We start from the raw sequence: 15,126 nt of genomic DNA, 5'->3' as shown, positions 1-15,126 counted from the left end.
TTTTCTTTAATTTTACATTTTGTAAAAGGAAAATTTTTTTCTTTTTGTTTTAAAACCATAAAAAAGACAAATTTGTAAAAAAATGTAAGAAAAAAAAAAAATAGTATGTTATGTTAAAGTTAAAAAAATTGAATGATTATTAGGTAACCATTTAATACCTGGTTAAACTAATTCATTCAGTCGTAAATAAATGAATATAATGGAATAAATAAAATGGGAATTGAATCAAGCAGTCTTGCACATATTAATTCAGTATCTTGGTAGATGCCAGATATCTCCACATTGCAAACAGTTCATTGGTTACATTCAGTATGCTGTCATCTAAACTTAACAAAAAGTATTTTTTTAACCGTCTGCATCATAATTTAGCTCATAATCGGTTAATAAAGAAAAACAAAATAAAATAAAAAACAAAAATGGTACTATTTTTTTTTAAATGATTTTATTGCAAAAAGAAAGTTTTATTCCATAACTTTTATTTTTTGTCATAAATTCAATTGAGCAAAAAATAATTGAAATAAATTCATATAAAAAAAATTCTAATAGGAAATTAAAGATGGCAGATTTGGGATTAATTCCTAAATGAGTGTCAAAACAGTGAATGCCATTTTTTTTTTCTTCTTCTTCCTCTTATTTTTTTTTTTTTAAGGTATGTTGAGCTGAATTTGGCTGCGTAAAGAATTTGAAAATTGTTAAATGTGACTAAAATAATCAGTTAGAAGAGTTCAGGTCAGACAAATAATGATGGGAAGCCCATGAATCCATAGTCTGTCCTAAAGAATAGAGTCAAAAATGAGTTGTTTTTGTAAAGTTGCTTTGTGATAGTGTCAGGAGACAGCTTCGGATGGCTAAAACACAAGATACATAATACACCATCTGATGAGCAGACCATCACTTGTATGACACAGCCTGAAAAAAAAGAAAAAATAGGATTAGACTGTTTACAAAAAGTTATAGTCAAGTCAGTTTTGTAAGCTGATGAAAAGTCAATAAAATCAAGAAGCACTCGGAGAGTGAAAACCTACATCATGATACAGCAAAAAATATTTGACAAGCAGTTGATATTTCTGCGAGAAAATCTCATCTACATTTTTCACATGTTTCAGACAGTTGTATTTATCGAGGTTGCTATCATTTTCATTCCACTTCAATCATTGAATTTGCCAGCCTTTTCATATATTTTATACCTTGTAACCTCGCATTATTTGGATTCTTTGGACTACTGTTCTCATCTTGAGTATTATTTTCACGTTTCAGTCGATTTAACCCCCAACCTTCTTCAAGCATATCTTGTTGAACTTGTGAATATGCAAAGAATTTCTAATAGAACTCTTTTATTCAATTCACAAGAGATTCTAGTGATTTTGAGTGGAAATTTTCTTCTTTTTTTTTTTTTTTTGTAAAACAGACAACTCTGATTCCTGAATGATCACAGAATTTTCAATAATCTTGTTCAATTATAAAATCATAAAAAGATGACAATTGTAAAAATACACTGCTGTTGCATATTGCAATAATGAAGATGGTTGTAGGTAAATTTATAATCATACCTCAACTGTTTATTGGGGGGGGGGCTTTCTTAATTATTAATTCACTCAAGTCTTCTATACTTGGACTTAGGAACTCCTGTATTGTTGGATGCATGAGGCAGTCAAATTATGCCCTTGTTTTCAATCTGAAGCCAGAGCTACGGCGTCAATTCAGTTTCTTTTCATTGCAATAAAATCTCTCTTGATTGTCTGCTTCCAGTTCATTTTTGGTGTACCTCTCCTTTTTCCATTAGGGATCCATTAGAGCAATTGGTTGGCAATTCTCTCTGTGGCCAATCATAGGGTATGTCCGAGCCAATCTAAAAGTCATTTGCAGATTATTGACAATACCACTTATTGGTTAGTCTGAGCTCTGACTTCTTGGGTGGTAATTCAATCGCTTCCTTTGATCCCTATAATCTTTCTAATACACTTGGAATCAAACACATCTAATTTCTTCTATTGGTTGATTTTTAAGATGCCAAGTTTCATTTCGATATAGCAGTGTGCAAAAGACATTGCCGTTAATTTAAATCTGAGTGTGATTTTTTTTTTTCTGATCTTGCAAATGCTGCTTATACCTTACCTATTCTGCACTGTAACTCATAGCCGATACTGCCTTCTTTGTTTATGAAAATTTCTAGGTAGATGAAGTTCTCAACTATAGCTATTTGTTTTTATGCGCAATACTGAAAATCCAAATTGGAATGTTAAGCAAATAAGAGCTAGATAATTTTCATTGGCAAACAAATTTGAAATGACAAGTCAACAGCAGATAATGAAATAAATTGGAAAAAGACTTATGTGACCTGATTACCTTTGTGATCGCACTTTGATAAAACAACACAAAACAAGTACTTTATGTAAATCAGTTAAGCTGGGGGGGGGGGGAGATATCGTCACATAGTGTAGAAAGAGGAACTCCAAACGTTGGCATCGCTATTTGGCTGTGTCAGTCCCCAGCAATTTTTTTCTCAATCTTACCCAGCTTCAACTCGAATCTCTTTTGAGGGACCTCCTAGCTGATAACTGTCTAAAACTGGCCACTGTCCTCAACTGTCACAAACCTCACTGCCACTCCTAAAACTGACCATAAACTAACTCTAAACATATCGACCTCCTTTGTCCTAATCACTGCCACAGCTTGATTAACAATCCTATTTCAGCTTTCTTTTGTGTGCCCTGGTGAACAACTTCCTATACCTTTGTTCTGCTGATAATTTTTTTTTCCTAACACTTGGGAAGAGGCCATTGATAGTATCAAAATCATACCAGCAGGTTGGGGGAGAAACTTGAATAGTGGTGAGACAGCACATTAATAAAAGGATCAGGAGCATAGGAGGAGGCGAAACCAGACTAAAGAGATGAGCATAAAGATAGCCTTGCAGTGTTCAAATTAATATGTATATAAAGAAAGAGAAATTTAAAACATAAACGGATATTTTCTCAATGTTTCGGTCAAAATGACGAAAAAATGAAATAAAAATGGTGAAGTGTTAAAATCCATGGCTGATATCAGTGTCAAATTTCAAAATAAACTTTATAGCAAGGTTGAAAGAAAATCTTTTAAAACAAGACAATAGACCACTTTCACAAAATATCAAACAGAATTTTCAAAATATAAAAGCAGAAAAGAAGATGGTAATTCACACATTCAACGGCCAGGTTTATGCAATATATCAACTTCTCTAATAAAATACAAAAAGTTCAGGCACACATTTGCACTGATTACTAGGGTTAGGACAACAGTATATTCTTTTCATTGTTTGGACTCTCGAGTGTGTATCCGTTGATATCTTAAATGCTTTTATATAAAGTGTTGTGGTTCTCGGTTGATTAACTGTGTCGGATATATACTCGAGAGTCAAAACAAAAGAATATTCTGTTGTCATAGCCTTACTGATTATAAGCAAAGTTGTGTAGTTGAAAGTTATAAGATCTGACTCAGACTCCTTGGATTACAAGGATCCAGACTCCTTGGATTACAAGGATCCAGACTCCTTGGATTACAAGGATCCAGACTCCTTGGATTACAAGGATCCAGACTCCTTGGATTACAAGGATTCAGACTCCTTGGATTACTAGGATCCAGACTCCTTGGATTACTAGGATCCAGACTCCTTGGATTACTAGGATCCAGACTCCTTGGATTACTAGGATCCAGACTCCTTGGATTACTAGGATCCAGACTCAAACTCTTAAAATTCCAAAAATGTAAATTTATTCTTTCAAAATTATTTTTGCATTCATCAACATTGCTATTTTATGAAACAATACAGCAAGAACATATCGATTTCTTTGTCAATATTGATTGTACTATTTAAGAAAAAATTTGGCACGGAGACAGAAAAATCAGACTAAATTTCTCTTTGGTTTTCAGTTTTTGAAATATATATATATATAATTTTTTTTAATTGTCAACAATCAACTTCTTTTTCGAAAAGTGGTTCTGTTAATTATGGTTCAATCTGACAGTTCTCATAGGTCAAAATGTTTAAATAAATAAATGCTATGAGGTTAAAGAAAAAAAACAATTCAGTTTAAAATAAGATACAGAAGGAGAAAATTGGGGAGAAATGTCAATGTTACACTAATGTCTTTGTGACAGCACTTAATCAACCACAAGAGAAGCTTTTTGAAATGAACACATTACTTTTCAGTCAAAACATGGAACAAAAAACAGTCTTTACCTTAACCGTCTCCTCCTCTTACTCCCATCCCTATTATACAGGGTGGAAAGATAAAATTGTTGCCTTAGAAAAGACGACATGATTCCATTTCCGTTTGATGAAAATCAGTTTTCTTTTTTTTTTTTGTTGGAGACCATCTACTAATTAGCCAGCTGTGTACAAATCCCAAGAGCAATAGGAGCCTTCTATCATGTATGAAAGTGACACAATGTTCAACAAGCAAGATCGGAAATACGCTATTGTACAATTCTGCTCTCTGCTGATCCAAGCTATGACAATATGACCATTGCAAGCACTCAAGATGCATTGCTGGATTGCCATGAATAACAGAGACATGCCCATGGTGATGAACACAAAGTTCCCGGCCACAGTTATGGTCTTTGGTGTGGTTTCAAGTGAGGGCCACATCATGCCACCTCACATCTTTGAAGTTAGCTTACAAGTCAAAACAAAAGTGTACCTGGTTGTGCTGAAGAGTGTGGTGATCTCCTGGTGCCATCAGGTGGCCGCTGGCACACTCTGGGTGTGGCAGCAGGACTTGGCACCAGTCTACAAGTCCAAAAAGCCCAGGTTTCACTTCACAAGGAGTGCTATGACTTTGTACCCTTCTCTCACTGACCCTTCACTCCCCTGACCTAAACTTGCTGGACTACTTCGTTTAGTTATAGGTCGGCAACATCACCAACATGACCTCTCATAATACCAAAGCCAGCCTGACCCCCGCTATCTGCCAAGTATTTATAGAGTTCCTGCCAGCATTTGTAGAAAAGGCATGCTCCCAGTTCCGGACCCATATCGAGGTGGTGATGATATTTATAGCTAGGTGTGATAAGAAGAAACCAATCAAGATACCAGAATAGGTGTACAAAATATACTAAATTTAAATTCTTTGATCATAGTTTTATATCTTGACACAAGAAGTGAGCTATGCTCTGCTGATTATGACTGGATTTATACTACCATTCTTTACCTGGAAAAACTTATCTGACTGGATTGATGCTGCCAATTTTGCTTGGGACAACTATATTTATTATTCGCAATTAAATAATTTTCTTTTTTCTACAATCTTTATTTCTTTTGCTATCTCTTTTTTTAATCATTTTCCTCTTAAAAGAATAGCTTTCCACTCAAGAGGTTCAAATTCAGAAACTACCAAAGACACACAGATCTTACATATTCTGATTTAGTATAACCTCAAGCAGGTTATGGTAAACTAGGAACCTCTAATATTCATTTTTTTTAGCATGATTAAGGACAAAAATTAATGCCTAATTGGTCAGAAAATAAAATGACATTTTTTCGTTTTTACTGGTCGTTGTTCCAAAAATAACAGTGAAACCAAGTCAAACATTCAGCTGCTGATTACCTTTTCTTTCTACTATATTGAAGTAGTTTAAAACGTCTGTGCGTGAACTAGAGCAATAGAAAGGGGCAGTCAGAAATAGGTGTTCAATTAACGTGACCAAGGAAGTTAAAAAAAAAAAAAAAAAATTAAAATCTTATATTAGTCAATTAAGCAACATTTTCTTCCACCCACATATTTGCTTAGCACAGAAATCTGTTTTAAAATGATTTCACTTAGATTTTTCCATCTTTCTCAAAATGCTTTTTATTGTCAGGACTGAAAGAAGCTGTATCATATTTCTCTTAGTCTGTGTCTGTTTGTTTCTACTTTTTCTCAGAAGCACTTGGTCAATCTGGCTGAAACTTTGTAGGAACTTTTGTTATGGTGAGGTGCAGCAAACTAAGTATTATGGTATCCGTTCGATTTACTATTAGGAATTAATAGGAATTAATATTTGATGCAATAATCAGAACAAATTTAACCATGTTCAACTATTAGTTTGACATAAAATACTCACAAGTCAACAAGCTGTAATTTTTGCTCAATTTTAATAAACTGAAAAATCTAGTTAACAAATATTCCAGAATTTTAATCTATAACTGCTATTGAACTGTACCAGTATTAAAGTTACGTTAAAGCTACTTCCACGTTTTAGCTTATGGCAACTAGTATTCCCCATAGTCCCTCATCTTAACACTGACCAGGCTGAATGTTTCTTAACTTATGTTACTGGATGCATCATCATCATCATCATCATTTTGAGTTTAACATCCATTTTACATGCTTGCATATATTGGACAGCTTTTAGTAACTGACTTTCAAACTAACCCATCTTCATCTTTTTCTCTTAAATTCACCCCCTCTCCATGTTTTCCTTGCCCATCTTTTTTTTTTTTTTACAAGGTGGTCACCACTTATCAAGGCCCGGAAGCCACTCATGGATAAGGGTTATTGTAAGTACAGTACGTTAGAGTGGATATTTTAGAGTGTCTACTTAAGGGGGCGGTTCATCAGGAATTTGTTTACGTTGGACTTGAAGACATCCAAGTTGTAGTTAGGAGGAAAGCAGGCAGACGGAAAAGAGTTCCACAGGTGTGCAGTTCTAAGAAAGAAGCTTTGTTCATGGAATCTACGTTTTGATTTAGGCATAGATAAAGAGTGGGGAAAGTTTTTGACAGTGGATTCAGCTAGACGGGTGTTTTTTGTAAAAGATTAGCGAGGGGGGACCAGAGATTGGAGTTCAGATCCTCTGCCAACTGACTGTTACCTTAATTTTTGTATAGCTACACAAGCACTTTCAATGACCAGACCAACATCTCCCTATACAGACCAAATCTTCTACTACATATAACCGATATACATGCATGCAATTATGCATTTGGTTTCTTTTGGTTGTTCTATGGCATATCAACCCTTTTTGTATCAATGTTAAAATACAATATCACTTGCAGATTATTAACTGCATGTGAATAACATTTACTATTTTAACCACAGTTGGAGCGTAATTGCAGGTTCATACTTTCCCCTCGTAATCATGATTTGAACTCAGCATAAGTAATTTCATAGTCAGCAACAATATACATTTGGCTAATCATGCACTGCTGATTGTTGCGGATTTATAAAAACCATGTTTAGAATTAGTATAAAATGGCTGATATTAATACTAAAATCAAAATTTACAGTAGCTGTTTCGATTTTATCTTGAAAGAAAGCGAGGATAAAAAAAAATGGTTTATTTGGACAGATTAAATGTGTTTCAAATTGCAGTAAGTCTGGAAAATAAATAATCAGATATTTTTTAACAACAATTTATTTTTAGGGCAGGCAATTTTCTCCTTTTCATTTTTCTCAGATCGACAACTTTTTGCCTTTTTTGCCAAGGGTGGTAAAGCATAAAGAAGAACTAAAACCTGAAAAAGAAAATAATTAAAAAAAAAAAAAAAAAAAAACCTGTGACCCCCCCCCCCCAGCTCTCTACAGAAAAATTTTCCACTGTTCCCAATGTCATAACACATCAATTTAATAACTCCAGTCTTTTTTTATTTATTTATTTTTTTAAAATTATTTTTTGAATGAAAACAATTACCTCCTTCACAACGTGTCACTAACAGTAAATGAGGCGAGAGGGGGGCACAGAAGTTACCATCAGCTAAAAACACTTAAAAGCTAATTGATGCATTATTGAGTTGTTCTTTTTGTCTTTTCAAAACCTTTTGTTATTTGATTTATTTATTTTCAGAGTTAATTCAAATCATAGCCTAGTCTGTGTTTGGCAAAATTTCATTCTTGCTTGGCATTGAGACATCAAAGATGGATGATTGGAGACATTGATTAAAAAAAAAAGTTTGTTAGCACACACAAACATGTTAAACAAACCAGTCATGTAGGTTTAGTGGCAGACAATATGTAGAGATAAATGAAAAAATACAATTCTAAAGTAATATTTCTTTTTTTATACTTTGTCTATTATTATTATCATTACTACAACTACTACTACTACTACATTTCTTCAGAAACCAATGAAGATGTTCTTAAGTTTTTACAAAAAAATGAGTAAGATTATTAAAAATGATAAGTAGGTTACACACAATAAGGTTTGCAAATAAAATTTGTCAGTGAGATTTTGGTTGCATCGAGAAACGGTTTATTTTGACACCTTATGATCGAGGAAATTTGGTAAATCATTAAAACTTTTACATTTTGTTGATTAGAAGGAAATGCTGTAAAAATTTTTTTAATTAACAGTTTAATAAATATGGTAATAGGAAAATAAGAGAAACTTATTTTAATTTCGACAAGATGTTCTGTGCTGAGCTTTATGAAAGAGCCTTCTGGACATCAAAAAATAAGAAAAATAATAAATATTAAACAATATGAAATCCTTGTCTTTTTTTTTTTTTTAAGTCTTTCTTGTGTTTTCACCTTCTGAAGAAAATCTTGATTAAAATGACTTATGAAAGATAAGCGTCCACTTAACGTTTTTTTTTATACATGGCAAAATGACGAGTTACACGCAAATTCCTTTAATGGCCACAAGATACATATCCATAAGAAGCAACATCACGCATGAGCATTTGATGTACATTACAGGCATTCATATTTGGAGCATCCTTAGGAATGTAGAAGCAGATTTAAATTGACAATACACTCTGAAGTGTTGCAGGTATACCTATGTTACAAATTTGTATGGAGCCCTCTCAGGAAAGAAACAAAGGACCACATAAAACAAAAGGAAGAAATAGAAAGAAAAATCTCCCTTTTTCTCCTGTTTCCATCCTGTTTTTAGCTCATGTTAAAATAATATCTTCATTCCTTACCAAGGAAGTCTTTTGGTAATAAAGATGAAATATTAAATATCTCATCAGATGAGCCAATTTGGTTTATCCATTTCTTTTCATTCATCCCTCTCTATTATATATCCCCCCCCCTCGATAGAATTTACACGCATACCCACTTAGTCTTTTGCGAGATATTGTTTTTGTTTTTTTCTATTTGACTTATTCAAACGATTTACTCCTGATGAGTTTGCTGGTGAAAGGGATCCCTCAGGTTTTTTTCGTTTATTATTTTTAAAGCATTTAAGTTTTGTATCGTAAAACAGTTGTGTGTGTATATATATATATATATATATATATATATATATATATATATATATATATATATATATATATATATATAATTAGTATGTTGAATTAATGGATAAGCATTGGAATACACTAGTTTAAATAATGACAAAAATGTTTAGAGCACCATTATTTTGGTCTTTAAGTCAGACCATATTTATACCATGAACATTGACTTAAAAACAGAAATATTGGCATTCTAAATATGTCTATCATAATTAGTTTGTTCCTATGCTTTTCCGTTAATTCCATAAACTGACCATTCATTTTGTCTTAAATTTTATTTTATGTTTCAAACTTCCTTACATGTGCGTGTGTGTGTACATTATACACACATATACTTAGATATATTAGGTGATATACATTATTCAATATTTACTTCAACAGCAATCAATACGTGAATAGAGCTTAGTAGTACAAAATACATCGATGGTAATTAACCTAAACAGAAGCATCAATCTTTCATCCCCACATAAAAGCATTAAGTGACGTTCCTGCATAGCTTAATTGTCATAGACATTTTCCATCAAGTGGAGTACTGTTGTTGAATGATATTGCTCGCTACTACTTCAGCTCTTTATAAATAAACAAATAGAGCACTTTCAGAGAGGTAGTTAATGTCTGTATAAAGGCATTGTAGATATCATTCACTAGCAACGTCTGCCCCCATGGCCTGGTGGTTAGAGCTAATGACTATCGACTATGATTGTTGGTTTGATCCCAGACTGGGGATGGATACTGGTCTGCCCACAATGAAATAGTGTGTCTGTGGATGACACTAAAAGAACATCTGTCACAGGAGGGGTAAAATTCAGCAGTTTTGCAGCACTTTTTATATCGACTTACGAAGCATCAAAACATAATCTTACTATACCTTGTCTAGAATTCTTATTCCAAATTTAATTAAAATCAATTCCATGATCTTAATTTTAGAAAATTTCTAAAATTTAAGGGTCCTTAATTGAAATTTACCAAATCTTATTTAGATCAAATTTAATGCAAATCTGAAATACTTGAAGTTTCAAATGGGAAATTGTGCCTACATTATCCCACCCTAGAAGTTCTATAAAATACTGCAAAGAAACTGAAAATTGGGAAATGTTTATTAATTGATGTCTAATACCTATTGTTAAAATTTTGCAAATATCGCAGGTATCTGAATATTCTGGAAGGATTTCCCTTCCTTCTTTGTTACCTTTGTGTAAAATTGAATTAAATATAGCCCACATAATCCACCTTTATACCTAGTGGCTGTGTTGTAAAATTCATTAGGAGTTAACCCTACCAGACCTGAGCTACTGAACCTAATTTGCCCCTGTGCTTGGCCTCCTGGGCAAAATTGTAAAATAAATTTAAACACGCTAGTAATTTTTTGCAGCCAGCATTCAGCCTTCATGTGCCAGTCCGCCTAACAGGTGGAGCCCTCCTTGATGCATAGGCTCACTTGCATCATCAGAATTATCATCACTTTCTCCTTCATCGATATATTCATCATCACTAGCGTTAATTGATTCAGAAACATACTCTTGATCAAATTCACTTTTGTCTAAATCAGAATTTGTCACTTTATCCAACACTCGTTGCACCATGAAACTCCTTGGTCTCACTCTTTTACCTGTTGAAGTGCTTGGTTCATCAATAGCTCACTTTATGGCTACTTTAGTCCTCAAAACAAACTCACAACTCTGCCAAAACAAAGAAAACCATTTGCAAAACGTTGGGTAGCTATTTTTAGCCCTCTGACAACATAACACGTAGTTGGAAAAAAAACTGATTTAGCAGTAATTCGGTATGTAGCATTTTCAGAAATTACCTGTATATCTCGTTAGCTCGGTCTGGTAGGTTTAATTACTTTAAGAGTGTATATAAGCATACACCCACACAAATTGCAACTAGGTTCAAAAGTGATGGGGTTTTTTTTTCAACTTGCATTGCAAATTTGACGCAGAAAGAATATTATGCATTCATTTTTTTTGCATCTGCCACTAAAGCTTTGCACATTTGCTGATTTTTAATTGGACAATCATAAGTCCGACACATGCAAATAAAAAATGGAGAAAAAAAATCTTTATCACTTCTTCAAACAACTATCGATCTCTAACTGTAGACTCAAAACCAATTACAGATAGAAACTGCAAATAGATCTGATTCTTTCCATTCTCAAACTTATTCTTTGTTGGGTTGAACTAATATTTTTTCTAACTCAAAAGAATTATTGAATAAAAAACTTGTTTTCTCTGCATTCCAATTTTGCTATTATGGTTACTGTAATAAAAAGTACAAATTAATTTTGCTACAAGGTCCTAACACAAATAAACATGTTGCCAATTATATAGTTGAGTGATGATTGCAAAAAAAAAAAAAAAAGTTAGAAAGCTGAATGATAAAGCCGACTTTAAAAAATACAAGTAAAATATTTAATAATACAAATATTATGCAATAAGTCGAGAACAATAATAAAGACGTACACTTAGAAATCAAATTTAAAAAAAAAAAAAACTTTTTTTTAAATAACAAACATGTTCAATTAAGTTCAATAGTCAAGGTCAGATTGAACTTTGGAACTATAGCAACTTATGGGTGACTTCATAAAGCTACTAAACTGAAACCTCACTAGCAGATAATTTAAAATAATAAAATCACACCTCACTCGTGAAGCCATCGACCCAGCACCACCACCAGGCTGGAAGAAGCACTGTGGTGGCCAACTCAAAACCTGGTTCAGCTAAACCAGGACAATGAAACAGGATGCTGAAATGATCCTATCCTTGGCCCCCACCTCTATAGACTCCGCCGATGGAACTGTGAATGGCTTACACTCGTAACAGAAACAGCCTCAGACTGCTATGTCTGGACGGCCATTAACGTGTTGAATGGAGCCGGATAAACCGATCCAGGGTGAACGCCACAACAAATACATCTCCACTGTAAAGGTCTCTAAATGTCGGAAAGCCTTCTACTCTAGCAGTTTCTTTCCTTGGACAACTAGACTTAGGAATTCCCTTCCTGCTACCTGCTTTTCTGAGAGTACTAACATGCAGAAGTTTAAATGTAATGTAAACCAACATCTTGCTCATCATGGTCCCAAATAGTAGTCCCTTTATGTCCAATGTGCCTTGTTTGAAGTGGACGTGATTAAAAAAAATATCCAGGATGGTGATGGGGCAGAAAGCAGAATAATTTTTTTTTTGTAAGAAAATGGGTAGAAAAACGGGAAAAGACAAACTGATTATGTGAACACCTTTCACAAGGGTGTCCAAGGCAGTTTGATGGCATACATGGGACTACAGGGCTTCTTTTTTTTTTTTTTTTGTCAATCTTATACAAGGAAACATATCTTAAAGAAGGTTTGCTTCCTAAATAGCATAATACTCAAAAGTTGTCTCTGCAACAATCAGCTCAGATTTAAGTATAAGCATTGCGTCTGTACCAAGTGCAGCTTGTAAAATAGATTATAACGGGCTTAATTTTTGTTTCCTTTTCAAAGAAAATACAAATGAAGATAAAAAAGATTGACTAAAACAAAATCAATACCGTAAAGGAGGGGAAGAAGATGGTGTTTTTAGCAAACAAGAAATTTAATGACGACATTGATTATGAAAAGAAAGATTCTTCATCTTAGTTTTAAAACTACTAAAGTGAAATTTTTAATGTTCTTCAACAGAATTAAAAAAAAAAAAACATTTTGGAGAAAAAAAAAGAAAAAAAAAAGAAAAAAAAAGAAAAATCTCCAAAGAGATTTTATGAATCTTACAAGCGAAAACTTAATAAAAAAAAACATTTTATAAGTTTTTTTTCGTTTTTTTTCCCCCCGAATTCTTAAGAAAATCTCGATGTTTGAAAATGAATTCCATTTGACTACTTAGCGAATAGGAAAAAGATATAAAGATGGTCTGTTAGAAGGCTTCTCATTTTTGGATGCAATTAAATTGAGATGCATGCAACTTGCAAGAGATTTATTCTTTCTTCATTTATTATGACTCTTTGGGCATCTCTTATATGAATCAATAATCCCATTTCGACTTTTAATGAAACAAAACCATTGTGCAATTCAGCAGGATTCGTTTTTCAAGCTTATTTCATTAAATAAGATAGGCATTCCATGCCTATTTGATCTGTTGATCATTTTATTTTTATAAAATTTTAACAAAATTCTTAAAGTAAGAATGTACGGTAAATAAAATTCCTACTGTTTCTCCTGGATAAAATGCTGCAATTGATGTCTTGAATCACAGAAAGGTTCGTCGACCAAGGAAAACTTTGAAGCAAGTGATTAGACAAGATTGCACAAAGTATAATTTGGAGACAGCTCAAGTTTCCTGGGCACGGCAAAAGTGACGTTAAATTAACAGAAGACTTTTTTTTATTTCTTGAGCTTTCAAGTCATCTTTTAGGGATAAAATTTAAAACATGCATATTGTCCGATCAAATGCAGGAGATTTGTATTATTTGGAATCTTCAGACTATTGTTCTTATCTTCTTCAGGTGTATTTTGACAAACTCGGGAATCTTTCTGTCAATCTTGGGAATCTGCACAGAATTTTAAATGAAACCCTTTATTTAAACCCACGGGGGTAGCATGCTCTTGTTCCATCAACCATGGGAAATCTTAAGTCGCAATCGTATTTTTGAAAGTCGCCTGCACTAAGGATTGAATCTTCACTATCCAAAACTTCTATGTAGATTCCAAAGTTTGACAATATACATTTGAAGAAGATTGATTACATCGAGAACAGTAGTCTGAAGAATAAAAATAATATGAATACTCATCTCAAAAAGAGATGCTGAGCGAAAGAGATGCTGAGAGAGAGAGATAGATGACAGAGAGAGAGAGATAGATGACAGAGAGAGAGAGAGATAGATGACAGAGAGAGAGAGATAGATGACAATCTCTCTCTCTCTGTCATCTATCTCTCTCTCTTTGTCATCTATCTCTCTCTCTCAGCATCTCTTTCGCTCAGCATCTCTTTTTGAGATGAGTATTCATATTATTTTTATTCTTCAGACTACTGTTCTCGATGTAATCAATCTTCTTCAAATGTATATTGTCAAACTTTGGAATCTACATAGAAGTTTTGGATAGTGAAGATTCAATCCTTAGTGCAGGCGACTTTCAAAAATACGATTGCGACTTAAGATTTCTCATGGTTGATGGAACAAGAGCATGCTACTGTCATCTATCTCTCTCTCTCTCTCTCTCTGTCATCTGAGAGAGAGAGAGATAGATGACAGAGAGAGATAGATAGATGACAGAGAGAGAGATGAGAGAGAGAGAGATAGATGACAGAGAGAGAGATAGATGACAGAGAGAGAGATAGATGACTGAGAGAGAGAGATAGATTATGCTGAGAGAGAGATAGATTATGCTGAGAGAGAGATAGATTATGCTGAGAGAGAGATAGATTATGCTGAGAGAGAGATAGATTATGCTGAGAGAGAGATAGATTATGCTGAGAAAGAGAGATGCTGAGAAAGAGAGATGCTGAGAGAGAGATAGATGCTGAGAGAGAGATAGATGCTGAGAGAGAGATAGATGCTGAGAGAGAGATAGATGCTGAGAGAGAGAGATAGATGCTGAGAGAGAGAGATAGATGCTGAGAGAGAGAGATAGATGCTGAGAGAGAGAGATAGATGTTGAGAGAGAGATAGATGTTGAGAGAGAGATAGATGTTGAGAGAGAGATAGATGTTGAGAGAGAGATAGATGTTGAGAGAGAGATAGATGTTGAGAGAGAGATAGATGTTGCGAGAGAGATAGATGTTGAGAGAGAGATAGATGTTGAGAGAGAGATAGCGGTTGAGAGAGAGAGAGAGAGAGAGATAGATTTTGAGGGAGAGAGAGATAGATGTTGAGAGAGAGAGAGAGATAGATGTTGAGAGAGAGAGAGATAGATGTTGAGAGAGAGAGATAGATGTTGAGAGGGAGAGAGAGAGAGATGC

The 15,126-nt window shown here is 33.8% G+C and overlaps 1 protein-coding gene across 1 annotated transcript in view; it reads right to left on the bottom strand.

Annotated features, from left to right (window-relative positions):
* Positions 1-537: 537 nt before the first annotated feature.
* The window catches only part of LOC145258199 (26S proteasome non-ATPase regulatory subunit 3-like), a 497,578-nt gene continuing 482,989 nt past the window's right edge, over positions 538-15,126 (bottom strand). Inside the window, exon 12 of the mRNA XM_080116096.1 lies at positions 538-909. The gene's annotated coding sequence lies outside the window, so the exon portion shown is untranslated. The remainder of the gene's footprint in view (positions 910-15,126) is intronic.

Source organism: Euprymna scolopes, chromosome 33 (genome assembly GCF_053919585.1).
Source record: "Euprymna scolopes isolate OS-2025 chromosome 33, ASM5391958v1, whole genome shotgun sequence".
Classification (NCBI taxonomy): domain Eukaryota; kingdom Metazoa; phylum Mollusca; class Cephalopoda; order Sepiida; family Sepiolidae; genus Euprymna; species Euprymna scolopes.
The sequence above is the reverse complement of the archived record's forward strand: the minus strand, read 5'-3'. Positions and strand labels throughout refer to the sequence as shown.